The sequence below is a fragment of the Nicotiana sylvestris genome, chromosome 4, assembly GCF_000393655.2.
Source record: "Nicotiana sylvestris chromosome 4, ASM39365v2, whole genome shotgun sequence".
In the NCBI taxonomy this organism is placed as follows: domain Eukaryota; kingdom Viridiplantae; phylum Streptophyta; class Magnoliopsida; order Solanales; family Solanaceae; genus Nicotiana; species Nicotiana sylvestris.
The window spans coordinates 66,024,331-66,051,723 of record NC_091060.1 but is presented as its reverse complement, the minus strand read 5'-3'; positions in this window follow the sequence as shown (position 1 = coordinate 66,051,723).

Sequence of the window (27,393 nt, the reverse complement as noted above, 5' to 3'; positions counted from 1 at the left end):
ACAATGCATTAATTAAATTTTGAAAATATCCAAAACAGGTACGACTCAATGACTCGAGCCATTATTTCGAAACAAAATAGGTCTTTAAAACAAAATACTGAAATTTTCCTAAATGCCTAGCATGGCTATTAAAATAAGTCAGGCTAATTGCCAAGCTATCTAGGAACTCGGCGGTCTCGGGATGGTGTGGCAGTCTAATTCTTAAGAACAACTCCCTTCTCCATGGTCTGAATGGTGAGGCCTTCTTCCTCCTCCTCCTCAACTATCATATTGCAATCCATATTCTCGTCTTCTAGAAACAAGTTCCTTAACCCAACCAAAGCTTCCTCCTCTGCGGATCACCATATCGTGTTGGCCTAGTGAAAAGTGTGTCTCAGATGTGGCACTAGATGCTCGAGAGGGTAATAAGGAACACGCCATGGTGGCGACCAATAATTATATTCTTTCCAGGTGTACGGATATCCTAGCCCAAAAGTTGTGTCGTGACGTTTCAACTGTATCAATTTGGTAATGCTATATACGGTGAAATCAGAGGGTCCAATACCTCGTATCGAAGCACCTCACAAGATCATCTCAAAGGCTCGAGGCTAAAAGGCTATAGTCGAGTCTCCTCCCTCGAGGTTCGTCGACGCTCGACCTTGAGACAATGTTGACCACGGTTATGATAGAAATGGGGAGTTCCTAAAGCACACGACTAGGGCTGACAAAGTCTAGTGGGCTACTCTAAACCCGAATCTGGGCATCATCTAGCTGTCTCATCTCCATATCTTTGTAATTAATGCATTTTTTACTGTGTTGGGATTCCCTTCATATACAAAGGGGACCCTTGTAATTTCGTAAAGATCTGTTTCTTCAGTTGCTCCACACGAAATATACAAGAACATTCTCTCTGCTCTCTAACACATTCTCTTGATATTATTGCTTCCATTTATTATCCTCTTTATTGTTCATTATTTATTGCTTATCATTGGCCATAAAGATCCTTCCTTGATTTTATTATTACTGTTAGTCATATTTCTGATCACCTTCGATAGCTCACAGTCGAGCTCCGGAATCGACCTCAAGACCCCTGAATCGATAAGCTTGAGGCCCCAATTGTTAAATTATCGGTTTGGCTATCACCTTACTCCTTACTCTTATCTCGTTTCTAAGTCTCACACATAACATCTAAAAATAGATCATGTATTTTTACAGTCCCATAATCAAATTTAATTATTATTACCATTTTCACGGTAAACAGTTTGGCACCTACCGTGGGGTTAAAATAATAGTGATTATTTTTTTGTTGGTTTCATTACACAACGCAAGTTATCTTTTACATCTTTTCTTGTCAATGATCTTTAATTTCAGGTCGAAATGCCTAGCTCAGTAAATAGAGTTGAAAACGACAATCTTGAAAGCCATGGAGAGAATGGTGTGGCTGCTCCAGGTGTTCGTGTGCCATCATGAAACCTTGAGAACGCACAAGGACCAATTTCGGTGGACGTAGTCTCGCGCGATGCCCAACAGGTCGATATAAGCTCACACACCAATAGGAGTGTGCACCAATGAGATCAACAGGAAGCTCAGAAAACCCCCACTAGGGAAGAACGAGAGGTTAGCCTTCATGTTATTTCTGAAATGTTGTAGGCACAACAACTAGCTATTGCTCAACTGTAAATTCAATAGAAAACTCCTAGCACAATAGCACCGGGGACAGCTCCCTCAGCCGAATAGGTACCGGAGAGATCGAGCAATAATGGGTCGGTAGCCGATCCCGTCATCGTAAAAATGCTCGAGGACCTCACTATAAGGATCAAATCGGGCAAGAAAATGATAGAAGGCAATGACAAAAAGTTCGAGACCTATAACTCCAGGGTCGACCAAATTTCGGAGGCACCCCCGATCCTAAAAGGGGTAGATTTGAAGAAGTTCATTCAAAGGCAATTCCCAGAGGAGGCAGCTCCAAAACCCATACCAAAGAAGTTCAGAATGCCAGACCTTACGAAATACAACAGAACCTCGGACCCCAACAAGCATGTCACCGCCTACACTTGTGCAGTAAAAGGCAACGACCTAAGGGACGACAAAATCGAGTCCGTACTGCTGAAGAAGTTCGGGGAAACACTTTCTAAAGGGGAAATGATATGGTATCACAACCTAGCCCCAAATTCATAGACTTATTTGCCATGCTGGAAGATTCCTTTATAAGGGCACATGTTGGAGGCATCAAGGTGGCCACGAGGAAATCCGATGTCTTCAAAATTAAGCAAAGGGAGAACGAGATGTTGCGAGAATTTGTATCTCGCTTTCAAATGGAACGAATGGAACTACCACCGTTCTCTGATGACTGGCTAGTGCAGGCCTTCACTCAAGGTCTGAATGAGCGAATCTCGATGGTTTCGAAGCAACTGAAATAGAATCTGGTAGAATATCCTATCGTGACTTGGTCGGACGTCCACAACCTACCAGTCGAAGATTAAGGGTGAAGATGACCAGCTAGGAGCCCCCTCAAGGTCAGTATACCCAAGTAGGCTTCTGTCGAAGGAGACAAAGCTAAACAAAGAAAGATATCATCCATACACCAAAGACAGAAGGAATGCCCCAAGGCGCAACCTACCTCACAACGATCGAAGGATAGACGGATGACAGAATCTTTGGGGACTCATCAACCGAGCCAGATTCGATAGAAACGCATGGCCAATGAAGGCACCTCACTTATCAGAATACAACTTCAATGTCGATGTATTGGACATCGTGTTCGCCATCAGTAAAATCAGAAACGCCAGGTGGCCCAGGCTTGTACAATCAGATCCTTCACATAGGAATCATAACTTAGTGTGTGAATTTCACAACACGCACGACCACAGGACCAAGGATTGCCACCAACTCCAAGAAGAGGTCGCTTGACTACTTAACAAAGGTCACCTCAGGGAATTCCTCATCGACCGAGACAAAAATTAGTTCCGAGAAAGAGAGGCGACCAAGAATAATGAAACAAATGAGCCATAACATGTCATCCACATGATCTTGGGAGGTATCGATGCCCCACAGGAACCCGTGATAAGAAGGACAAAAATATCCATAGCCAGAGAAAAGTGGACCCGGGGGTACATACCCGAGGATGCCCTCAAATTTAGCAAAGAGGACACTGAGACCTTATCTCAACCCCACAATGACGCACTGGTAATCTCTTTCCTTGTAAATACATTTCAAATAAAATGTGTACTCGTGGATCCAGGTAGCTCGGCCAACATTATCAGGTCGAGGGTGATAGAGAAGCTCGGACTGCTTGACCAAATCGTGCCCACCACTAAAGTCTTCAATGGATTCATCTTGGTGAGTGAAACAAAGAAAGGAGAAATCACCCTCCTAGTCAACGTTGTCGGCACAACCCAAACTGTCAAATTCCATGTCATCGAAGGAGACATGAGGTACAATGCCTTGTTCGAGAGGCCGTGGATACACTGCATGAGAGCAGTACCATCTACCCTCTACCAAATGATGAAATTCCCGACAAAGGATGGAATTAAAACCGTCTACAGGGAACAACATGCTGCAAGAGAAATGTTTGTAGTGCACGATGTGGAACTGGCACCAATACCTCCACCCGCAAATGGGCCAAAGGGTAAGCAAACTACATCTTCGGTTAAGCCCGAATAAACAAAGCAGAGGACCATACCGCATCCTCATCACAAGCGACTAGAACATATTAGACCTCGAAACATCGCCGGCACACCCCACACTGAGGTATGGCCATCTTCCTTCATATTTTAATATATACTCCATCCTGACCTTCATGGAGGCATCCGACCAAGGCAATCAAAATGCTAAAATGAAGCTCGATCGACACACTGCCTAATGAGGCAACATCCACACACTACCTAAGGAAGACTAAACAAATATTCAAGGCTTCTTTTGCAACCAACCTCGAATGTCGGTGGGCATCCCTCCCCCGAAAGGCCATCCACTCGAAAATGCCAAGAAGTGCCGAATGGGTTCCCAATAGGAAAATGATGTACCGGGCCAAACTGTCGAACGAACCATGTCCGTATAGTCGGACCCCCGACGGCGAAAACATGTATACTTGTACCAAGAAATGGAAGAGTATCTTTTATCAAAGCATCTCACGCCCCAAAAGAAACTCGACATTTTCGCAAAAAATGATTCCTCTAACGAAAACGTCCGAACACTCGAGGACTGGCGTCAACAATCCAACACCTAAGAGATCGCCAGATCGGAACTCCAAACTTATATGCCCTCAATAAGGCAAAATCACAAAATATCTCCAAGGCCAAAAGTGTCCCGAACACTCGGGGACTGGCGTCAAAACCTCTAAAATCGCACGGCCTCAGGGTTGGAACCTCCAAAATTGTAAGCCCTCAATGAGGCAATACCAAGTTCACAAGTATCGGTTACTAATCCAGGATACCCTTGATGACTCGGGGACTATCGCCAATCACCATGAATTAAGAAACCCGAGGCTATAAGACCCCGATCGGGCAGGCTCGGTCTCGTAAGACCTCAAGCAAGGCATGAACCACACTTGTACCAAGTGGCAGTATCTGTAAGACCTCAAGCAAGGAATGAACCATACTTGTACCAAGTATCTAAAAACTGTAAGACCTCAAAGGCATGAAAATTTTGTAAGACATTACTAAAGACATAAACCCGATCTCAAAGTTAAGGCTATATATCGAACTTGTAAAACCCCCAAAAGGCATACCCTCGATATAGAAGCCGAAAATACTTCACTCGGGATCAAAAATGGCTCCGACCAAGCAAAAATGACTACGGTCATAAGGTTATACCAGCCATACTAACGCGATGCAGGGACGCCCGATTGTCGCTACAAAATCACAGGCATTCAATTACTTGGAATCTACTTCGAAAAGAACCGGTTAAATAGCCTACCCTCGACATAGGCAAAAGAATTTCAACCATGTTATGCTCCAAATCACAAGCTTTGAGATACTCAGCCTCCGAGCCAAACCTCCCGAGGTGCTCGATCATCGACACATAACGACTCGTAATCGAGGTTCTTCTCGAATAGTCAAAGATTCAGGAAAAAATTATTTCAAAAAGTCCTTAACAAGGGAAAACCAAAGCCTATAAAAGGTCACTTCGACCCAAGGCATAAGAGCCGTTATTGCTAGCCCACATTAAAAGGTCGCTTCAACCAAGGCATAAGAGCCATTGTTGCCCGCAAAAATACAAAACTTGAGGGTCAAATGAGCTCGAGTCGAAACCCGATTCAGAGACTGAACCAAAATAGTTCACTAAATATGCCTAAGAGCAAGGCGTAAGATCTATTATTGCCAGCCCGCACAAATACAAAACATAAGGGTCGAATGACCTCGAGTTGAAACCTAATTCGGAGATTAAACCCAAAATAGTTAACTCAATATGCCTAAGAGTAAGGTGTAATAGCCGTTGTCGCCAGCCCGCACTAAAAGGTCGCTTCGACCCAAGGCGTAAGAGTCATTGTCGCCAGCCTGCACAAATACAAAACTTGAAGGTCGAATGAGCTCGAGTCGAAACCTGATTCAGAGACTGAACCCAAAATAGTTAACTAAATATTCCTAAGAGCAAGGTGTAAGAGCTGTTATCGTCAGCCCATATAAAAGGTCGCATCAACCGAGCATATAAGAGCCTACAGGCCAGCCTAATGAGCCCTAGGGACATATCACGAATATAAGGATTCCTACCAACTCAAAGACCAGTTCACCTGGCCAAATTCAAGACAAAAAGAGATACAGAAGAAATAAAACCACAAGGTTTTCTTTTATACACATACACGAAAAAATGCAATCTCCATCTACAAACATACTTTGAAAATGTTGTATACAGATGGAAGAATCTATGCCCCCCTGGGGGATATGGCCTAACATCCTCATCTTCGCTTTCTTATGTGTCGGACAGAAGTAACCGAGCATCACACTCATCCGCCCTCGCTCACGCTAATCTTCCGAGAGGATAAAACCCCTAGAACGGATCTCCTCGAGAATATTTCTTTGAGACTTACAACGAGAATATTCTTTGATCCTCTCTTTGCGATTGAGGATCCTTCTTAATTTAGCTTGAGAATCGGTAGCGTCCTTTAAATAGATCGCCATACTCTGGTTAGCCTTAGTTCAGCTCATTATGGCTTCCACCCGGGCATCAACGATCTCAACCCTGACCTCCGAAAGCTCAGACTTGAGCTTCGTAATCATCTCTGATTGAACCAAAGCATTATCACGAGCTAAGCAAAGTTGAGCCTTAAAAGCAAGAACTTTGGCCAGAGCACCCTTCCCCTCTAAAGCTTGAGCCTCTGCCTGAGATTGTAGCTCATCATGCTCATGCTTGGCTCGGCCAGCTTCATCCCGAAGGCCCTCCAAGGCCTCCGTCTTTTTCTGCAACTGAACTAAACAAAACGTTAGCCTCAGAAGCTAGAAGGCATAATGCACGCTCACCCAGGACAAAAAATTAGTTGCTCCTTCTAGTAGCTCTAATAATTCAAGCTCCGGCTCACCTCATACCGCAAGTGTAACAACTCGGGTTCCTTTTCATCGCAAAGGATCCTAAGGGATCTCTCCTCATCTAGAGCTTTCTGCAGCCTGGCTTCACGACGAAACAGCTTGGACTTAAGCTTGTCGAAGGCCTACAAAATAAAACCCAATAAGGAAGGGAAGGCGCGGAGCTCGAAAGGCATGTGCCGAAACTCACCACGAAGTGAAGCCTCTGGGCTTCCTCGAAGGCCGAGTGCACATCTACCAACCTAGCTCCCTCACCTCTGAAAGGGTCGACTTCTATTGAGGCATGGTCTCTCGGTGTATGCGACGCCGGGTTTCGAGTATCCCTCGAAGTACTTTCGATGGAAAAAGAAGACGACAACAACGGAGAAACTACCTTTCCAAAGCCAAGAATCATGGGCACGGAAGGCCCCGACAATGATACCGCTCCGGAGCCTCGGTCCGGTTTCGCCTTGCTTTGAGCACCATCACCCCGTAGAGACACCTCTCACTTATTGTTGTTGTTCTTTAATCTGGAAGCTAGCAATCCTTTCTCCTCTCCAAAGGGGCATGTCCTCGCCTCGGAAGGCTCTCCGATTCCTACAATAGCAAGATTAATACGCAGAAAGGGAAAACGCCTCTCCAACTAAAGGAATGGAAAGGAAAGAATAACACAACATGCACCATGATGTTTTGCTTCCCATCTGCCACGGGACAAAGCTCGCCACTTGTTCTCATCGCAAGTCGAGTGGGTCGCCAACTTCCGAACTCAATCTAGCAGATCAAGAACGTTGCCCGGCACCCATGAAACCACTGCAGAAAAAGAAAAAAAGGCGCATTTACAAAACTAGCCTTTGCCATAAACAAAACTGAGAAGGCACGAAATGTACCACTTACGTGTGTAATTCCATTCCCCAAGGAATGGCATAAGCTCCACAAGGATAATGTCAGCGGTCCGCACTGAGACGAAGTGACTCATCCATTCCCGATATACATCTTCCTTATCATCAACAATGACGGGAGTGGTCGAACGGCACTACAAGGTTACAGACCTTGATGTTGAAAGGGTCGGTACAACCTGATAAGATGACTGAGCATAAGTTCAAGCCCCGCCTTCTCCACAAAAAATCTCATCATCAACACTATTCACCAAAATGATGGGTGGATCTGCGCCAAGGTAACCCGATACTTTAAACAGAAGTCGAGCACAACCCTATCAAGAGGGCCCATTGTGAAAGGATACGTGTAAACGTTCAAAAATCCATCGGCATGATCCGTGATGCCCTCATCCAGAGAAAGTATCTATAATTCCACCTCTTCCCTCCCCCCCCTATCCGCAATCTTTTCTCACTAACCCAAGATGTTCTTCTCCTATCAAAGAAGTAATCTTCAAGGTATACTCTCGTTGGTTCTGAATACTGGAGGCAGAACTCTCCCCTCTCTGGCTGACGGACCCCGATGTAGCAGCCATGGCTATGGCAAATTTAGAGAACTAAAGAAGGAACCTGTGCAAGCGGGTTATTACTGAAATAATGAAAGGCTTAACGCAGAAAAAGAAAGGCAACTACTTAGAATGGTGGGATCTCCAAATAAAAGTAGAAACAACCCTATATATGGTGAAAATGGCATCAACGCAAGTCCCGAGATGGTACCCGACCTTGAGGACCTCTACCAAAGAGAAGTTAGGCTCTAGGAAGCCAACAACATTGTCACAAGTCTCGAGGTGGTACCCAACCTCGAGGACCTCCATCAAAGAGAAGTTAGGCTCTATGAAGCCAATGGTATCATTGCGAGTCTTGAGGTGGTACCCAACCTCAATGACCTCCATCAAAGAGAACTTAGGCTCTAAGAAGACAACAACATCGTTGCAAGTCCCGAGGTGGTACCCGACCTCGAGGACATCCATCACAGAGAAGTTAGGCTCTAAGAAGCCAACAACATCGCCGCAAGTCCCGAGGTGGTACCCGACCTCGAGGACCTCCATCAAAGAGAAGTTAGGCTTTATGAATCCAATGGCATCATCGCAAGTCCCGAGGTGGTACCCGACCTCAAGGGCCTCCACCAAAGAGAAGTTAGGCTCTAAGAAGCCAACAACATCGTCGAAAGTCCCAAGGCGGTACCCGACCTCGAGGACCTCCATCAAACAAAAATTAGGCTCTAAGAAGACAACGACATCGTTGCAAGTTCTGAGGTGGTACCCAACCTCGAGGACGGCTCGACGAAACTATTGGAATCATAACAAAACTTAAGAATGAAATACGCACTTAAACTCCAATCGTATGGGCTCTCCCCTGGGGTACCGTCTGAATTCGGACAAACCCTCGTCCGGGATCTATATACAAAACCTTAAGGCTATCTACGCTAAGTTCAAAGCAAGTTTCTAGGTGGCCCGAGTTTGAACGAACCCTCACTCGAGGACTGCTCTCGAAAGCTTAAAGGCAGTCCCTATCTTTGGCCCTCCAAGAGAATTTCCCCCAAAGAACGAAGTCTAAGTGATAAATCACGATCTTAAGGCTCGAAGCGTCACTTTCATTCAACTCAAAGTAAGGGTCCCGACGACCTGCGTTTATCGATCCAATCCAGGCTTAATCCAAGGAACTATGAAGGGTTCCACGAGAAGCCGTATTAGTCAATCAAAGGTCAGGAAGGATACTCATGCCTGGGCTCGATATCTGTAGCAGCTGATAGAATCATGCATTTAGAATCTCCATAAACGCAAATAAAAAAGAATATAGCAACATCGAAGACACTTGGATGAAAGGTTGATCTCAGGAGGCTCCCATTTATAGTGAGTAACAGTATGGCCGACAACGCAATCAATGCCTTCGAAAGAAGGATCGGCAAGCACAATCAATACGTTATTGAAAATTGAATCGACGGCGATACGGTCGCTTTGAATGATGGGAATTGGCAGCGCAATAAATGACACTGAAAAGACAAGTCCATGGGATGTCCCGTTATCGTGTAGGCTTACGTCATAAGCATGACATCATCAATGTGACATCATCATGGGAAGTCCAAAGAGTTGGATGTCAAAAAAATTTCTTGTCATTCTACTCCAAGAAACACGGGGACTATCTGTATATGGTGAAATCAGAGGGTCCAATTCCTCGTCATAGAAGCACCTTAGAAGATCATCTTGAAGGCTCGAGGCTACAAGGCTATGGTTGAGTCTCCTCCCTCTAGGTTCGTCGACTCTCGACCTTGGGACAATGTTGACCATGGTTATGATAAAAATGGGGAGTTCCCAAGGCACACGACTAAGGATGACAAAGTCTAGTGGGCTACTCTAAACCCAAATCAAGGCATCATCTAGCTGTCCCATCTCCATATCTTTGTAATTAATGCATTTTGTACTATGTTGGTATTCCCTTCATATATAAAGGGGACCCTTGTCATTTTGTAAAGATCTGTTGCTTCGGCTGCTCCACATGAAATATACAAGAACATTCTCTCTGCTCTCTAATACATTCTCTTGATATTGTTGCTTCCATTTATTATCTTCATTATTGTTCATCATTTATTGCTTATCATTGCCCATAAAGAGCCTTTGTTGATTTTATTATAATTGTTAGTCATATTCCGATCACCTTTGATAGCTCATAGTCGAGCTTCGAAATCGACCTCGAGACCCCGAATCGACAAGCTTGAGGCCCTGATTGTTAACTTATCGATTTGGTTATCACCTTACTCCTTACTCTTAACATGTTTCTAAGTCTCACACATAGCATCATCTGCTTAACAACTAGCATAAAAATAGATCACGTATTTTTAGAGTCCCATAATCAAATTTTATTGTTATTGCCATTTTCGTGGTAAACAAATGCCCTGGAGTTTCTTCCCAAGCACTTTGTCGGGTTCATACCTAGACCATGCTATTATGCTTTCTATTTTGTTACTCTACCACTTGTCCCTATCAATTGAGTTGACACACTCAATGCGGTAATAAGTTTCTCCACCCAGCCTTCTTCTATTCTCGACAATCGGAACAGTTTGACTGGTGTAAATGGGTTTACTTCCATCTCCGTGAATGATTACCTCCTGATGGTTCCATTCGAACTTCACGACTTGGTGTAGTGTGGAAGCCACAGCCCCAGCAGCATGTATCCAAGGTCGTCCCATTAAAAGATTATATGTAGCAGATATGTCTAGTACTTGGAACTTAACATCGAACTAGGTCAGGCCCATCTGAAGACAAAGGTTAATTTCCCCAATCGTGACCTTTTGAGACCCATCAAATGCCTTCACGTTCATACACCCTGCTCGTATCTCATGGAAATCTTTGCCCAACCTTTTTAGAGTAGTTAATGGACAAATGTTGAGGTTTGAACCCCCATCTATTAAGACCCTGGCGATGAATTTGTCTTCAAACTATACTATGATATGCAATGCCCTGTTATGACTTACCTTCACGTGGTAGTTCATCCTCGTGGAAGGTGATCTTGTGACTCTCCATTACTTTCCCTACCATGTTAGTCATCTCTACACTGGTAATGTTGTTGGGTATATAAGCTTTATTCAACACCTTGATCAGAGCACCCCTATGCACCCCAAAATTTTGTAATAGCGACAAGATGGATATCTGGGCAGGAGACTTGTTCAAATGATCGACGATAGAGTATTCTCTTACCTGTACTTTCCTCCAAAGATCATCTGGTCCAGTTTCAATGACGGGTTGTTTGGTAGCAGCTTCCTTACATGTTCCTCCCAAGTTTTTGGGTGTATAGATCTTTTCAGTTTTGGTCATCCCCTGTGCGGCACCAGATTCTTCCATCTTTGCTTTTCCCTTTCTCCTAGCTTCGTCAACATAATCCCAGGGTATAGCGTATGACTTGAAAGGAGGTGTGGGTGATACTATCACAGTGAAGGGTGTGGATACTTCTACTTCAAACGGAGCTGGTGCAGTTGCAGGTGTTGTTACTTCAATTTCAAACGGGGTTGATGTGGCTACTGCAACTTCGACCGGCGGCTGTATCTATACCACAATAGGAGTGAGTGTGACTGTAGGTTTAGGTTAATCACCTTCCCGAATAAGCCCAATTGACCCCTCAAGATCCTATTCTTCATAAGTTTATATCATATTTACCCCTTCACCCATATGATTTGGGAGGGGATTGTTGCAGACGTTCGATGCAGATTCCTTTGCTTGTATGACTTTGGTATCAATCAAGATTTGAATCTTATCTTTCAGGGTGCGGCATTCATCGATAGTATGCCCTTTCATGTCAGAATGGTATGCAAAGGTTTTTTTTGGGTTGACCCACTGGGAGGAGTTTTCTATTGCAACAGTAGGAATGGGGGTAACATATCCAGCAGACTTCAATCTTTCATATAATTGGCTGATGGGTTCACCAATAGGGGTGTATTGTCTGGGCGGCCTGCGATCAAAATTGGGTCTGGGTTTAGGATAGTTTTGACAAGTTGCAGGTGAATGGTAATAGGTTGGCTGAATGTTATAAGTGTGTAAGCAGTAGCGGGTTGAGAATATCTATGAGGTGAGGATTGATATGTAGGTGGAAGTGTTTGGTATGTGAGTGGAGATTTTGGACCTTGGGCCACCGTTACTACCCCTACTTCTTTCTTCTTTGACATATCCCCTTACTGCAATGCCTTGTTTTTGGCCTGCAATACCTCGAAATTTTTCACCATCCCACTCTTGATCCCTTCTTCAATCCTTTCTCCGAGTTTGATGATATCAGAGAACTTTTGATTTTTGATGTCCATTAACCTTTTATAGTATTGGGGATCCTGGGCCCTGACGAAGAATTTGTTCATCTGCTCTTCCTCTAATGTCGGCCTGACTTTTGCAGCTTGTGACCTCCATCGAGTAGCATACTCGCAGAAAGTCTCTGTTGGTTTCTTCTTTAGATTCTGTATATACAAGACATCCGGTGCATTCTCTATGTTAAACCTGAATCGATCTATGAAGTACAACGCTATGTTTACCCAATTAACCCACTTCTTGGGATTCCGACTGATATACCAAGATAGGGCATCTCCAGTGAGACTCCTCATGAATAGCTTCATGCGAATCCTTTCATCTTTTACAACACCCACGAGCTTATCACAGTACATTCTCAAATGTACTTTCGGGTCACCTATTCTGTCGAACATTTCGAACTTAGGAGGTTTGTAACCCTCCGGAAGTTCCACGTCTAGCGGAATGCACAGATCCTCATAATTCAGACCTTCAATTCCTTTACCTCCTTCGACACCCTGGACTCGGCTCGTGAGCTTCTTGTGCTCTTCGGTCATGTTCTTAATGAGCAGGTTCTTCTTTGTAAATTCTGGAGTGTTTGATGTTGGTTAAGTAGAGTAAGGTAAGGTTTCCACATATATGAGATTATTTTGGTGGGTGCCATGGGTTGGAGTGTAGTGGTGATCCTTAGTAGAGTTTTGCGGATTAGGGATAGGTTGCGGGATATTCTGGGGAGTATGGTAAATGGTTTGTGGGTTTTTGGTAGGAAGTGTAGACATGTAATTTTTGACCCTCCCCGAGATTTTACACTTTTTACCGTTTAAATATTTAGTTTAGGTCTAATATTGCTATTTTAACTAGTTTTACTCTTTTAATTTATTTTATCACAACAACAACAACAACAAACCCAGTTTAATCCCAACAGGTGGGGTTTGGGGAGGGTAGTCTGTACACGGACCTTACCCCTACCCAATGTAGGTAGAGAGGCTGTTTCCAATAGACCCTCGGCTCAGGAAGGACAAGAAGAAGAAGTGGAAAGCAAGGAAGGAAGAGAAAAGAAAGGGGGGGGGGGAATAAAGGATAAGTAGTACCAAATAATAACAGCAGGGAATACAATACCTGAGGCGAACACAACCACATAACGTAATAGAAATCTAAGAATATGAAGGGACATGCATGCTACTAAGACTATTTGTAAACAACTATAAACTACCTACTAACCTTCTGCTTTAATCCTCGACCTCCACACCCTCCTATCAAGGGTGATGTCCTCAGTGAGCTGAAGCAGCGCCACGTCAAAAAATACAAAAATAGTTTTAATTTATCTCATTATACATGTTTGTTTTTATTTTATTTATTTAAGTTCATTAGTATCCTTATGGTGGTATTATATTAAGTTCGCATTCCTATTTTTAGTATAATATTCTAAAAGTACAAAAAAGTAGCTTCATTTTAATATTTAATTTCATTTTTATAATTTATTTTCTTAAATAAAATTAATTAGTATTTTTAATAGTTTATCTTGTTTGCTATATTATTTTTACATATTAAAAAAAAGGAGGAGGGAATAGAATTAATTTTGGACTAATTTTAATCTTGCTTTTAGCCCAATTAAACCAATGGCCTTAGCCCATTAACCTCCCTTACCTTTTACAAAAAAACCTGAAGACCCTCAGAACACGGACTCTCTCCTCTCTTGAAGTCTTCAACACCTTTCTTCTTCACACACAAAAAAGAACAAAAAACCTAGCCCAAAATATCTCTCAGCCGCACCACCCCTAGGGACAACAACCAGCCGCTCCCTCACCACCAAATCGCCGATCTCCCTCATCTCCTAACTCAGTGCCGCTAACTCCTCCTCCAGCCACACAGAAACCAGAGAAATAGAGGCTTAAGAAAACAAAAGAAAATTGGGATTCAAATAGAAATTAGTAGGAAAAAGAATTAAGATTTGGTTTTGGCTTCTCATTTTTCCTTTATTCTAACTTTCATTTTCAGATTCAGATAAAAACAAACAAAAAATCATATCTCTCCTGTTCCATCTCTGCCTCAAACTCGAAAAAATATAAGAAAAATAATATGGATTTCCGTCTCTTCTTTTCAAATTCTATTCTGGTTGGAAAAGGGAGTTAAGTCGAGGTGGATTCGAGTTCGCTGCCGATTGGAGGTCCTGGTTGTACCGTGAGTGTTCCAATTCGTGGTTCCGTTTGAAATTTTGATTGTTGCTAGTGTTTAAACTTGCGAGGTGTTCATTCAACAATTCAATTTTAAAACTGTTTCGGTAACGCTTAAGGTTCGTTCCTCCGCCTGTTCAATCTAAATTTTATTATGTGGGTGATTTACAATTATTCGCACACTATGCTTTAACCAGTTCTCTGTGATTGGTTTATTTATTTTATTCTCATTTTTTCTCTTTTCTTTTAGATCTGTTTGAGTTGGATTTTTGATTGAATTTTTAGTTGTATGCTTTCGTGAATATTGTCTTGTGATTGTTGTGATGCATGAGTTGAATAGAGGCAGTGAATAAGATGTTGGGGTAATTGTGATTAATTCGAATTGAAACATGAGCTTTTGAATTAAAGAACCATGTTTACTGTCGTACAAATTGGAAAGCAAGAATTGGGATTTTGAGAAGAGTGAATTTGTGGTCAGCGTTGAATATTATAAGATAACGAATAAACATTGGTTTTCAAAATGATTATGTTGCTTTACTTTTCTTACTCACTCATTAGGAGCATGCTTAGGCTGATCACACGTGGGTAGGCAAACTTTTCGGCACGTAAATAATCATCGTGACTATGGGTACGGTTTTCATGGCATGGTCACAATACGTAAATCTCAATTTGGGTGTGCATTTCATGTGACCCAACCATAGCTTCCAATAATAATAAAATAAACATGTTTTAAGTCGCGGGTGCATTTCATGTGATGAGGTTTGCAATAAGTACCAAAACGAAAAGTGTACGACAATTGTGACTTGTTCCAGAAAATAATTTCATAAATAAATAAAAGCGATTATAAAGTTAAATGCACGTAGGTTTAAAAAATGTGTAATTACTCAGATAATTAGGCAAATTATTAATAGTTAAGGGACCGTGCTGAAACCATAGAACTCGGGAATGCCTAAGACCTTCTCCCGGGTTGACAAAATTTCTTACCCGAATTTCTGTGTTCGCAGACCATAAATAAGAGTCAACTTCCACGATTCGTCATTTTAAACCGGTGACTTGGGACACCATAAATTATCCCAAATGGCGACTCTTAATTTGAATATAAATAATTTTGTTTTGGTTATTGTCATTTTAATTGGAAAAACTCCCTATCCCTTCCGGGAAAAAGGAGGTGTGACAACTCTGGCGACTCTGCTGGGGATAAGAACCCAGAACTTCTAGTTCAGGGTTTAGAATTCGAGCTTAGAATAACTATTATAGTTAGCTTTTATTTATTATCTGATTTTTATGTGTTTGAGCTTAATATGCTAAATGTCACTTTTTACCGCTTTGATATTGCTTGGACTGTATACAAACTATTACGAAACCTTCTTCTCTCTGAGTCTTTTAAATCATCTGGGAAGCGTGCATTTCGTGTGGCTTCGTTTTTGTTAAAGTCATATCCCAATTTTAGAACGAGGTTCAGATAAGTTGTAAAGCCGGTGAAGCTTCTGTAGTCCCGGTATGCTCCCGGCCCCTTTCGGCTCAAGTTGTCCGCTCGGGTAAGCCAGTTCTAGAACAATACACCCAAATTTTAAACCTAGAATAACATAGCCTCATGTCGGATCCCCTATAGGAACGTTTGTTTGCATCACGTGCATTTGATTAAGGGACTCAACACAGGGGATGGGTTCATCTAGGACATGTGTACCCAAAAATAAAAGATTATCCTGATGCATCTTATGTTACACATGTTGCATTCTTCAAGGGTAAATAGATCATTTGTCGGACCAATGATGATTGAGGGTAAATGAGAAAGAAAAGAGGGTGAAGTGTGATAATAAAGCAAGTAGGGCCTAGTTATGTTTTTCTTTCACATTTTATATGAAAAAGACAACAAAATGAAAAATCCCAAAAAAAAATATTTAAAAAAAGAAAGACAAAAAAATGTTTTCGCCAAATCAGTTGTTTTTTTATTTATTATTCTCACCCGTATCCAATCCTCCATAACTACGCATACCTGATTCTCGTCTTTCAGGGCAGGATATGTAGGCAGCCCACATCTGATTCGGCCTCCCTAGTGAGTCTTAGGTTCTTGGCTTCGAGGGTCGTAGCCAAATCTTGCATCTCTAGGCACTTTTAGCCACATCGGCTGTTTTGCAAAATAGGGTTGTTTTTGAAAAGTGGCTTGTTTAATTGTGTCTGGAGAGTCTTCAGTCCATAATTAGGTGTCTCTTCAATTTAAGGTTCATCCTTGTCAAATTTGCATATCTAGCCACTTTTGGCCACATTGGCCATTTTGCAAAATAAGGCTATTTTCGCAAAAGTGGTTCAATTAACCCATGTCTTAGAGTCCTAAGTCCACAACAAGGTGTTCTCTCTATTTAGGGTTCCATTCTGTTGAATTTGAAATGCTTAGCCATTTTCTGGCCACATAGGCCATTTCTACAAAATGGGTCATTTCGGCAAAGTCATTTTTCCATGTCTTTAACGTCACCTTTGTCGAGTTTGCACTAATAGCAACTTTTGGCCACGTAGGCCATTTTACAAAAATTGCCTCAATCATGTCTTGCATGTGTCCAGTAGGGAGTGTTATTTGTTTACCTTGAAAATGGTAATTACAATTAGATTTGATCTTGTGGTTCTAAATATATGTGATCTATTTTTATGCTAGTTGTTAGGAAATGAATGCTAAGTGAAAAACTAGAAGATATGATAAGAGCTTGTAGGTAGTGTAATAACTAAACCGAATGGTTGGAAATCGGGGCCTCGAGCTGGCGTATACGAGGCATCGAGGTCTAGTCAGATGCCCGACTTAGGGCAATTAAGGGAGGATTAATAGTTATGAGAGTTGCGGTGGTGGCTCGTTATGATCAATAATGAGCAATAACTGAAGAACAATAAATAGAACACGATGAATATAAGCAATAAATGTAAGTAATAAAATCAAGAGAATATGTTAAGTTAGAAAGTAGAGGTAATGTCCTTGTATATTCAATATTGTGTATCAGATGTCCTACAAAATGACAAGGGTCGCCTTTATATATGAGGGGAAATCCCAACATAGTACAAATGCATTTATTACAAAGGTACATGGTAGGTACATCCATTCAATGCCATAGTATAGACTTGAACTAGCCAAATAGACTTGGTCATCTTTAGTCACATGCCTTGGGAACTTCCCACTTTTTCACCATAACTATCTATCTGCACTGCCCCGAGGTTGGATGTCGATAACCCCTCGGGTATAAATCTTGGCCATGGCCTCGAGCCTTTAGAAACATGCTTATGAAGCGTCATAATGACAAAAAATTGGACCCTCTGATTTTACCGTATACAGATAGTCCCCGCGTTTCTTAGAGTAAAACGATAAGAAAGGACTATGATATCTATCTCCTCTAACTTCCTGCGATGATGTCATCCTTATGACATAAGCCTCTGTGATAACTGAGGCATCTCGTCTGTTCATCTTTCCAGAATCATTCAATATACTGCTGTTTTATATTCTCCAAAGCGATAGTATCGTTTTCGGTCCATTTCCTAAAACGCATTGATTGCACCTGTCGGTACGTTTTTGAAAGGCATAGATTGCGCCGTTGGTTATGCTTCCACCCTTTTTATAAATGGAAGCTTTCTTGAATCAAAACTTTATTCAAATGCTCTTCAACAACCTTTTACCCCTTTCTTCCCTTCATCCTCATCCAACACTATTTCCCATGTTTGAAGCACGTGGCTATAAGGTCATACGATAGTGTTCTCATCAGTTATGCCATGGCCCTTTCCTAGAGCTTTCCCCTACTGAGTGGGATTGCACTGGTTTGTTTTTGTTGTTGTTGTTGGCCCGAAATAATGAGAGAAATCTCAAATTATATCAGTATTAAAAGATATGCAGACTATGAACTTATACTCATCTCTCTTAACTACCCGGTGCGGAGCATCACTCCTTTTGCTTTCTGTGGAGTAAGATGGTTCCATCTACTAACTGTTGCTTCCCGCACCGGTGCAACGTCTCAAGAAGTGGCTTCACAATAGTGGCGTTGGCAAGACCCATACTCGCCAAATTTTTCACATAGTCACTTCTTCATCTTTTTCTGCTTCTTCTTCATCGTCTTCTACTTCTTCCTCATCCTTGAAGATGCCATTTGGAAAGTCGAGGTGAGGCCCCGAAGAAATGATTCTCGAAAGCATTGCTCCCGAGGAGGTACCCTCGAGAGTAGATTAGACTTTTAGCTATTACTTTTGCTTCTTTGTTTCTGTGTAAGGACCCTTCATAGTCTTTTGTAATCATGTGTAAGGTCATTTCATGGGCTTATTGTAATCATTGTATATTAATGCAAAGAAGTTTCTTCAATCTGTCTCTGATTTATACAGGATTTTCTTTTATTTGTGTTTATGAAGAATCTGAGTGCATGACTATACCGATCGGTCCGAATACCGGGCCCAGGTATAGGTATTTCCCCGGCTCCTAATTGGTTAATACAATATCCCGTGGATCCCTTCGTCACTCCTTGGACTGATCCCGGGTTGGATTGATACAAGCTTAGGCTACCGGGAACCCCGAGTGAGAATAGAGCTTTGAATTTATAGAACGAAATTAAACCTTTCATACCCCGTCGATAGTCCTCGAAAGGGAACTTGCTTAGACATCTAAGAATAAAGATAGCATTTAGGCTTTTGAAAGCAGTCCCTGAGTGAGAGTTCGCTCAAGCTCAGGCGACCTGAAAACTTGTTTTGAACTTAGAGCGAAGATAGCCTTAAGGCGTTACAGATAGATCGCGGACGAGGGTTCTAATTGCCCGTAGATTAAAGTAACCGAGAGGACATTTAACTCTACCCAAAGGAGAGAAATAGCCCTAAGGCTTTATTAGTAGTTTTCGAGCAAAAATTGGCTCCGGATCAGGTAGCTAGAGGGTCGGAGGATAGGGTAAATTACCCGCACTTGCAATAGCAGAAATGTTTACCGTGAAATGGTACTAACAATTAAATTTGATTTTGGGATTCTAAAAATACGTGATCTATTTTTCCGCTAGTTTGTTAAGCAGTTGATGCTATGTGTTATGTTTAGAAACGGGATAAGAGCAAGGAGCGAAGTGATAACCAAACCGATAGGCCAATTATTGGGGCCTCGAGCTTGCCGATTCGGGGCCTCGAGATCGATTCCGGAGCTCGACAGGGAGCTATCGAAGGGGGTCGGAATACGGCTAACAGTTATAGTAAAATTAACGTAGGCTCTTTATGATCAATGATAAGAAATAAATGAAGAACAACTATGAAGATACTAAATGAAAGCAATAATATCAAGAGAGTATGTTAGAGAGCAAGTAGAATATTCTTGTATATTTCGTGTGGAGCAACTGAAAAAACATCCCCTTACAAGGTGACAAGGATTCTCTTTATATAGGAAGGGAATCCCATCATAGTACAACAAGCATTAATTACAAAGATACGGAGATGTGACAACTAGAGGACACCCTGATTCGGGTCTTAAACAAGTCCACTACACTTTGTCAGTCCTAGTCGTATTCCTAGGGAGCTTCCCATTCCTACCATCGCCGAGGTCCTCGTTATCCATAGTTCAAGTGTCGATAACCCTCGAGGGAGGGTACTTGGTCCATGGTCTCGAGCGTTCGAGGTGATTTTCTAAGATGACTTAACAACGACAAATTGGCCTCTTCGATTTCTCCGTATACAAATAATCCCCACGTTTCTTAGGGAGAAGCGACAAGAAACAATTTTGACATTCGACTCTTCGGGCTTCCTATGATGGCGTCATACTAATGGTATCAACTTGTGACATAAGCCTTTACGATAACTGGGGCGTATCATGGACTTGTTTTTTCAACGCCATTCAATACGATGCCGATTCCCATTTTTTAGAGCGACATTACCACCATCAACTCGGTGTCCAATAACGCATTGATTGCGCCTGTCGATCCGTCTTTCAAAGGCATTGATGGCATTGTTGGTCAAATTATCATCCCCTATAAATGGGGCCTTCCGGTATTATCTTTTTATCCAAGTGCTTTTCAACATCTTTCCATTCCTTTCTACCCATTATTCTCCTTCATTGCTACATACCATGTTTGGGGTCCATGGCCCTTTGCCTGGGCTTTTCATCGTTGAGCGAGATTATACTATCTCGTCGCTGTTGTTGTTGTTGTTATGGTCATTACTGCTATCATTGTTGGCTCGAGACGATGAGACAAGGAGGCTGATCTCTTCCATCTTGGGAAGGTGTTTGGACTATACACCGCTACTCATGAGGGTGCTCGGATTATACACCGCTGCTCACCTTCATATCCTGGTTCGGTGTGGCATTTCGCCCCCAACCGGTAGCTTGCACGACTCAATGTCCCAAGAAGTGGATTCAAAGTAGTCGTGCAAGTAAGGCCAACACTTGCCAAGTCTCTTACCGGTTCGAGGTTCTCTTGGCCGATGAGGGTCCTCGTCCTTTGGTGACTATGGTGTTTTTTCATCCCCTCCTGCTTCTCCACTTTCCTCCTCCTCATCTTCTACAATGAAGACACTGATTTTGAAGACCGAGACAAGCCCCCTAGAGGCGGTGGTGGTAGAATATGCTTCCAATTAGGATGCATACCCGAGGGGATGACGCTCGAGAATTGATTAGACTCTAGGCTTCTCTTGCACATGTACCTTCTTTGCTTTTTGGTTTCTGTGTAAGGAACCCCCATGGCTCTTGTAATCAAGTTTTCTAATTATAAAGATGTTTTCCTAGTTTTGTCTTTGATGTTTGCTATATTTCCTTTTATTTTCATTTATGGAGACTCTGAATGCATGATTCTATCGGCTATTGTCAATGTTGAACCCAAATGCGGATGTTATTTGCTATTGTCAAGTGGAATGAAAGTAATGCTTCGAGCCTTGAAACCGTGATTTATCACTTAGGCTCTGTTGTAAATTTTGAGGAGAAATTTGCTCGGAGGCCCGTGGATAGGGACTGCCTTTGATCTTTCAAGGGCAGTCCCCGAGTGGAGGTTCGTTCAAAGCCGGACCACCTGGAAACTTGCTTTGATCTTAGTGTAAATAGCCTTAAGGCACTATAGATAGATCATAAAAGAGGATTTGTCCGATCTCAGATGGTGTCCCAGGGGCAAGCCCATACGGGTGGAGCCTAAGTGCTTATTTCCTTGGAGCCTAACCTCTTTTTGATGGAGGTCCTTGAGGTCCGGTACCACCTCGGGACTGGTGATGACACCGTTGGCTTTTTAGAGTCTGACTTCTCATTGATGAAGGTCCTCGAGGTCAGGTACCACGTCGGGACTGGCGAAGATGACATCGGTCAGTGTCCCTACACGGCTTTGAGGCAGGCGGATCGTCGTCGTTTCTTCCATGTATAAATAAGATGTTTTATACTCTTTTGGAGATCTCACTATTTTAAGAAATTGCCCTTCTCTTTCTGTGTCAAACCTTTTATTATTTCAGTACTAATGTACTTTCATAGATTCCCACTTTAGTTCTCTAATTTTTCCATAGCCATGACTGCTGCATCAGGGTCTACCTGGCAGAAAAGGGAAAGCTCTGCCTCCAACATTAAGGACCAACGGGAGTATGCCTTTAAGATTGCTTCTTCGATAAGAGAAAAACATCTAGGGTTAGTGAGAAAAGACTGCAGATGGAGGGGAAAGGTAGTGTTACAGATACTTCCCCCAGGTGAGGGCATCACGGATTACGCCGATGGATTCTTCAAAGTGTAAATGTACCCTTTCACACTGGGCCCCCTTGACAGGGTTGTGCTCGACTTCTGTTTGAAGTATCGGGTTACCTTGGCGCAACTCCATCAGTCATTTTGGAAAACAGTATTTATGGTGATATTTTTCGTGGAGAAGGCGGGGCTTAAATTTACGCTCAGTCTTCTCATTAGATTGTACAACCCCTTTCACCATCGAAGTCTGCTAACCTTGCAATGTCGATCTACCACGCCCTTCATTGTTGATGATGAGGAAGATAGAGACTGGGAGTGGATGAGTCGCTTCATTCGAGTGTGGACTATTGACATCATCCCCATGGAGCTTATGCCATTCTTTGAGGAATGGAATTATACACGTAAGTGGTGCATTTTGTGCTTTCTCAGTTTTGTTTAAGGCGAAAGCTGGTATTGTAATCGTTCCTTCTTTTCTTTTCCTACAGCGGTCTCGTGGGCGCCGAGCAACATTCCTGATTTGCCAGATTGGGTTCGTAAGTTGGCGATCCACTCGACCTGTGACGAGCAGAGATGGTGAGTTTTGTCCTAAGGCAGATAGGAAGTAAAATATCATGGTACGTGTTGCGCTATTTTTTCCTTCTCCTTCCTTCATTTGAGAGGCATTTTCCCTTTATGTGTACTAATTCCGTTGTTGTAGGCATCAGAGAACCTTATGAGGTGAGGTCGGCTCCTTTGGAGAGGGGGAAGGGTTGCCAGCTTCCGGGCTAAAGAATGACAACAATAAGATAGAGATACTTTTACAGGGTGATGGCATTCAGGGTGAGGCAAAACGGGATAGGGGCTTCGGAGCAAAAGCATCATCCGAGCCTGCCGCATCCGTGGTTCCTGGCCCTAGAAAGGTGGTTTTTCCATTGTTGTCTCCCTCTTTTTCCGCCGACACTACTTCAAGGAATACTAGAAATCTGGGGTCGCATACACTAAGCGACCGTGCTTCGACTAGAGTTGACTATTCCAAGGCTGAAGGAACTGGATTGGTAGGTGTGCGCTCGGCCTTCGAGGAAGACTGGCAGCTTCACTTTGCGGTGAGTTTTTTCATAAGCCTTTCGGGATTAGTGCCTTCCCTTCCTTACTAGGTTTTATTTTGCAGGTCTTCGACAAGCTTAAGTCCGGGCTGCTTCATCACGAAGCCAGGCTGCGGAAAGCTCATTCCTTAGGCTCTTTTGTGATGAAAAGGAGGTCGAGTTGGTATACTTGCGATATGAGGTATGCCGGAGCTTGAATTATGAGTGCTACTTGAAGGAGCAGGTACTTTTCTGTTTCGGGTGAGCGTGCATCCCGCCTTCTAGTTCCCGAGGCTAATACTTTGTTTATTTCAGTTGTAGGAAAAGAAGCAGGCCTTGGAGCGCCTTCCGGATGAAGTTGGCCGGGCCAGGCGTGAGCTTGATGAGCTAAATGCTCGTGCGGAGGCTCAGATTTAAGAGGGGAACGATGCTCTGACTAAAGTTCCTACTTTTGAGGCTCAACTGTGCTTAGCACACGACAACGCTTTGGTTCAGACAGAAATGATTACGAAGCTCGAGTTTAAGCTTTTGAAGGTCAGGGCTGAAATCGTTGATGCCCGAGCTGAAGCAGCAATAAGCCGAACTAAGGATGACCAGGAGATGGCGAACTATTCATAGGATGCTGCCGATTCTCAAGCTGAGCTGAGAAGGATCCTCGACTGCGAAGAGAGTTTTGAAGAATACGCTCACTGTAAATCTCAAAGAAAGACCCTCGAGGAAATCTGTTGGCACAAGCGAGGGTGGAAGAGCGTGATGCTCGGTTACTTTTGCCCGGTGCTGAACAAAGCGAAGATGAGGCCGGCAAGCCGTATCCCCCAGGGGAGGCATAGATTTTGCTATCTGCATGTAGCATTTTCAAAGCAAGTTTGTAGATGGAGATTGTGTTCTTTCGCATATATGTATAAAAGAAAACCTTGCTACTTTACTTCTTTTGTATCTCTTTTTGTCTCGAATTTGGCCATGTGAACTGGTCTTTGGGTTTGTAGGAATCCTTAAAGTCGTGGTATTACCCTAGGACTCATTAGGATTGCTTGTAGGCTCTTACATGCTTGGTCGATGCGACCTTTTATGTGAGCTGGCGGTAATGGCTCTTGCGCCTTGGGCCGATGTGGCATTTTAGTATGGGCTGGCAACAATGGATCTTACGCCTTGGGCCGATGCGGCCTTTTAGTGTGGGCTAGCGACAATGGCTTTTACGCCTTGCTCTTAAGCATATTTAGTTAACTATTTTGGGTTCAGTTTCCGAATCGAGTTACGACCCAAGCTCATTCGACCCTCAAGTTTTGTATTTGTGTGGGCTAGCGATAGTGGCTCTTATGCCTTGGGTTGAAGCGACCTTTCATGTGTGTGGCCCTGAGGCTCATTAGGCTGGTGACAATGGCTCTTACGCATTTGGTCGATGCGACCTTGTGGACTTTATTTTTCTCTCGATAAGAATAAATAGTGTTTGCCTTACTCTTCGACGGTTTAATAAAAAACCTCGATTGTGAGTCGTTATATGGCGATGATTGAGAACCTTAGGAGGTTTTGGCTCGGAGGCTGAGTATCTCAAAGCCGATGTTTAAGAGCTGACATGGTCGAAGCTCTTTTGCCTATGTCGAGGGTAGCCTGTTTAACTGGTTCTTTTCGAAGTAGATTCGAAGTAATTGAAGGCCTGTGATTTTGTAGTGACCGTCGGGCATCCCTGAGTTGCGTTAGTTTGGCTGGTACAGCCATGTGACCGGAGTCACTTGTGTTCGGCCGGAGCCTTTGAGTCCCGATTGAAGTAGTTTCGGCATCTATATCAAGGGTATGCCTTTTTAGGGGTCTTACAAGTTCAATATATAGCCGAAACTTTTAGATCGGGTTTATGCCTTTAGTAAGGTCTTACAAGCTTTACATGACGTTGAGGTCTTATAGTTTTGGATACTTGGTACAAGTATTGTTCATGCCTTGCTTGAGGTCTTACAGATATTGTCACTTGGTACAAGTGAGGTTCATGCCTTGCTTGAGGTCTTACAGATATAGTTGTTGCCTTATATAGGTCTTAGGAAACCGAGTCTGCCTGTTCTAGGTCTTATGTCCTCGGGTTTTTTAATGAATGGCGATTGGCGATAGTCCCTGAGTCATTGAGGGTACCTTGGCTCAAAAGCTGATACTTGTAAATTTTGTATTGCCTCCTTGAGGGCTTACAATTTCAGAGATCCCGACCCTGAGGTCGTGCATTTTTCAAGATTTTGACGCCAGTCCCCGAGTATTTGGGGCACTTTCGACCTCGAAAACATTTTGTGATTTTCATGTTGCCTCGTTGAGGGCTTATGAACTTGGAGTCCCGACCTGGAGGTCATACACGTGTTGAATTGTTGACGCCAGTCCCCGAGTAATAGGGGTACTTTCAGCCTCGGAAACGTTTCTTGAATTTCATGTTGCCTTGTTAAGGGATTACGAGCTTGGTGTCCCGACCCAGAGGTCGTACAGATGTTGAATTGTTGACGCCAGTCCCCAAGTGTTCGGGACATTTTCGGCAGAGAAGTCATTTTTGTGGAGGTGTCGAGCTTCATTTGGAGTGTGAGATGCTTTGATAACAGATATTCTTCAATTATTTGGTACAAGTGTACATTTTTTTGCCATCGGGGGCCCGGCTATACGGACATGGTTCGTTCGACTATTTGGACCGGTACATCACTTTCCTATCAGGACCCCATTTGACGTTTCTTGGCTTTTTCGAGTGGATGGCCTCCTGGGGGGATGGCCCTCAGTATGCGAGGTTGATTGCAAAAGACGCCTTGAATACTAATTGGATCTTCCTTAGGTAGCCCATAGATGTTGCCTCGTTAAAAACCTTGTCGATGAAACCCTTCTCGGGATGAAACCCTATTGAAGGAAAAGAGTACAACGCATGCTTTTCAAACCTAAGGCTTTCGGGCTAAGAAGAGCTTTGGCTGTTTCGACCGGTCACCTGCATTCTGGTTAGTATAAAATGCAACTGAAAAAGAGAGACGATCATACCTTAGTGCAAATGGCGCTTCGGATCTCGGTGTGACTCTATCGTTTATTATGAGGACTCGGTACGGTCCTTCGTTTCGTTAAGTCAGGCATAGCCGAGAATTTAACTTGCCATCGCTATTTTATCATTTTCTTATCCTTTGGCTCCTTTGGTGGTGGAAGTATCGACATTGGTGCTATGTTATGCACTGCGAACATTTCCTTTGCCGCATGTTGCTCCCCATAGACAGTTTTTATCCCATCCTTTGTCGGGAATTTCATCATTTGATGGAGGGTGGATGGTACTGCTCTCATGTAGTGTATCCACAGTCTTCTTAGTAAGGTGTTGTATCTCATGTCTCCATCGATCATGGAATTTGGCATTCTGGGTCGTGCCGGCAATGTTGACTGGGATGATGATTTCTCCTTTTGTTATTTCACTTGCCATGTTGAATCCATTGAGGACCCGAGTGGCGGGCACGAAATGGTCGAGCAGTCCGAGGTGCTCTACCACCCTCGACTTGATACTATTGACCGAGCTACCTGGATCCACAAGTACACGTTTAATTTGAAATTTATTTACAAGGAAAGAGATTACCAGTGCATCGTTGTGAGGCTGAGGCAAGGTCTCGATATCCTCGTCGCTGAATGTGAGAGCGTCCTCGGGTTTGTGACCCCGAGTTCGCTTTTCCCTGACGATAGATATTTTTGTTTTCCTCATCACGGGCTCTTGTGGGGCATCGATGCCTCCCAAAATCATGTGGATGACATGTTGTGGCTAATTTGTTTCGTTCGTTTTGGCCGCCTTTCTTTCTCAGAACTAATTTTTAGCTCGGTCGCTGAGGAATTCCTAGAGGTGACCTTAGTTAAATAGTCGGGCTACCTCTTCTCGGAGTTGGTGGAAATCCTCGGTCCTGTGGCCGTGTGTGTTGTGAAATTCACATACTAAGTTATGGTTTCTTTGCGAGGGATCTGATTGTATAGGCCTGGGCCATCTAGCATCTCTAATTTTGCTGATGGTGAACATGATGTCTGATACATCAACATTGAAGTTGTATTCTGATAAGCGGGGCACCTCCGTTGGCCCCGCGCTCCTATCGAATCCAGCTCTGTTGATGAGTCCCCGGGGATTTTGTCCTCGGTCTATCCTTCGATCATTACGAGGTGGGTTGCGCCTTGGGGAGTTCCTTCTATATTCGGTGTATGGTTGATTTCTTTCTTTGTTTGGCTTTGGCTACTTCGCCAAGATCCTGCTTGGGTATACTGAGCCCGAGGGGGCTCCCAACTGGTCATCTTCGACCCTGATTTTTGACTGGTATCAGTTGTGGACTTCCGACCAGGTCACGGTTGGATATTCGACTAAATTCTTTTTCTGCTACTTTGA